Source organism: Myotis davidii, unplaced genomic scaffold (assembly GCF_000327345.1).
Source record: "Myotis davidii unplaced genomic scaffold, ASM32734v1 scaffold534, whole genome shotgun sequence".
Taxonomy (NCBI): Eukaryota; Metazoa; Chordata; class Mammalia; order Chiroptera; family Vespertilionidae; genus Myotis; species Myotis davidii.
In genome coordinates this window covers 4,709,790-4,712,792 of record NW_006286678.1, presented here as the reverse complement: position 1 = coordinate 4,712,792, position 3,003 = coordinate 4,709,790, and the positions used below count along the sequence as shown (strand labels likewise).

General features: G+C 53.1%; 1 pseudogene; it reads right to left on the bottom strand.

Annotated features, from left to right (window-relative positions):
• Positions 1-919: 919 nt before the first annotated feature.
• On the bottom strand, positions 920-2,498 carry LOC102768319 (annotated as a pseudogene).
• Positions 2,499-3,003: the final 505 nt, after the last annotated feature.

Below are 3,003 nucleotides of genomic sequence, written 5' to 3'. Positions count from 1 at the left end.
CTGACGTGTGTGGGGACAGTTCGCAGGATTATTAACAGGACACGGTGGTTGCAGACAGCTGGTTGAGTGCGCACGCGCGCTCCTGGACAGCCAAGTCACAGCTGGACTCTGAGAGTAGTCTGGACGGGGAGATTGTCCATCCACCAGCCACACCCCAGGGATGGCTCTTCAGTGCCCATCCGTCCACCCTCCTCTGGCTGTTGGACGTGTGGTCACTTGCAATGCCGGGGTTGGAAAGAGCAAATCCCAAACCTGTCCTGCTATGAGTTCACCTGTGACCCTAACCACTTCCTTGCTTCTCTCTGCCTTTGTTTCCCCACCTATCCAGCCCGGGTGTTGGTCACAATAGTCTCCACGGGTTCTTCTGAGTCTAGGTTGGCCTGCCCTCTCCATTGGTCCACCCCTGTCCATCCCTGGCCTTTTCTGCCTCTTGGCTGCCTCCACATCTGAGAAGATACAGACCCACAGGACATGGTGCTCAGTGGGACCTTACCAGCCTCTCATCTAATCTCAGGCCACACCCTTGAGTTTGCAAGAAAGAAAACTTGATATTTCTCTCCAGGGCTTGCTTTGTCTTTTGCTGTCCTTCAATGAATTCCAAGTGGTCTCATTACTTTAGGGCAATGGTTCTCAACTTTCCTAATGCTGCGACCCTTTAATACAGTTCCTCATGTTGTGGTGACACCCAACCATAAAATTATTTTCGTTGCTACTTCATAACTGTAATTTTGCTACTGTTATGAATCGTCATGTAAATATCTGATATGCAGGATGTATTTTCATTGTTATAAATTGAACATAATTAAAGCATAGTGATTAATCACAAAAACAATATGTAATTATATATGTGTTTTCCAATGGTCTTAGGCGACCCACTGGACTACGTCAACAAAAATAAAAAATAAATGCGGTAGGTAAATTAAAGCTTTCACACTCAGGACTTGCCTGTTCCATCTTTATGCAATACTCAGGGGGGAAAATCTTCATAATTACTGGGCGTAAGTCACATTAAGGAGACTTTCTGGAGAAGGCCGGGCTGCAGGTCTTTGGACAGTGGGCCACCGATTAGGTCCTTGGGGTTAGTCCCCCAAGAGAGATCCTGACGTAGCCCTACATTGGGGATCGCTGTGACCAGGACAGGCGTGCTGTCTAAGGAGAGACTCGATTCACCTGTGAGGACAGGTACAGAGAACATAGGGAACACTTTCCTGCGCCATTTTGTTGTGGAGTTGGGCGGGCACCTGGGGACTTGGATGAAAGTGCACCTTGGGATTGTCCTTGGTGGTGAACTGGTGGCCACAGGCAGTGCGCAGGAAGGGTCTCTCTCCAGTATGGGAGCAGAGGTGGACCAGGAAAGAGCTATCGGCCCCAAACCTTGCTTCAGTGCTTACACTTGTTCCTGTAGAGGGCGGCCTCATCTTTGGGTTTGACATCCTCTGGGGGCACGTTGGGTGGCTTCCCTTTCCCTTTCTTGGATGGGGCTGACACCACAGTGGAGAAGGGGCCCTGGAAGAGCACAGAGCCTGAGGCCTGAGGTGGCAAAGCACCTGGCAGGTAGCTTGGGAGCACCCTGGACCTGTCTGGCCTCAGGGCGAAGGGCACCAGCCTGGGGACACAGAGCTGGTGGTGGAAGGGATGTTTGCGTGAGGTGGCTGGGCTTGTTTCAAGATGTCCAGAGACAGACCTTGGCCTCCAGCTTTCTGGCTGAGCAAAGCCATGGCCACAGAAACCTGCTGGGACACGTGGCTGCCCGAGGTGTTCAGGGTGTCAGCTCCCCCACGTGGGAGTGGAGGGGGTGGGAGGCTCCCATGCTCACCTGGCCTCGGATCTGCTCAGCGAGCTGGATCTGCCGTAGCTGCTGCTGCTGCAGACACGGGATCTGCTCCAGGCCCCACGGATGCTGTTGGCACCAGGCAAGGGGGTGGAAAGCATGTCCACGCTCCGCTGACTCACCGCCACCTTGGTGCCCTGTCGTGCTTGAAGAGTGACGTTAGTGTTGGCCACTTTGGCTCTGGGTAAATAGTTTAAGTCCTGGGGTGTGGGAGGCAGGGCAGTCTCCGTCTTTAAGTAAAGGGCAGACCCCGTCCCTGGCTCCTCCTTCATGCCCCCTGATCTGCTGCCATCCTCCGGGTGACTGTCTTTCTGCCTGGACTGTGTGGCTGGTGGCTCAGCATAGCCCAGTGAAGTCTTCTGAAGGCACCGCCCCTCGCTGTTGTCCACGATGGGGACAGGTGGATGTTTAGTGCCATTTTTCTTATGTCCCAAGAACTCAGAGAAGCTGAAGGACTCTCCACAACATTTTTCACAGACGTGAGTCTCTTCCCCACCAGTCTCTTTACTGTTGCTCAGTTGCCATTCATGTCATCACCAGTCCTTCCCCCGCCTGCCCTGTGCCACTGGGGCCACATTTGCAAACTCCAGGCTGGCTGCTCACCCTGGTCCTCCTTGGAGTGGATGTTAGGGTTTTGCCTGCTGGCCCCATGACACGGTGCATGCATTGTGGCACCAGGAGAACAGCGGCTATTTTCGCACTCCTAGAAGTCCAGCACTTCTTCAAACAAAAACCATCTTATACATATGCTTCCTGCTCCTCTTGCACCTCTTCTAAGGCCAGGCCCAGAGCAGCCAGGGAGCTCCCCTGGTGCTGGCAGCTGCCTGGATCATGTGGCCCCAGAGGGTGATTCCGCACCACCCCAGCTCACTGCCCCTTCTCTGAGCATCTGGCCACACCTCCTCTGCCTGCCTCCAGCCACACAAAGGGTGGAGGTGGTGTTTGGGTCGGGGCTGCAGCTGGACAGTCTCTTCTCTTCAGCTCTGGTCAGCATCTCAGATTCAGCTCTGGGCCCCACATTTTATTTTGTTTTATTATTGTTGTTTTTAATCCTCACCTGAGGATATGTTTTTATTGATTTTTAGAGAGAGGGGAAAGGAAAGACAGAGAGACAGAAAGAGAGAGAAACATCAATTGGTTGCCTCCCGTATGCACCCCGATGGGAGATGGAA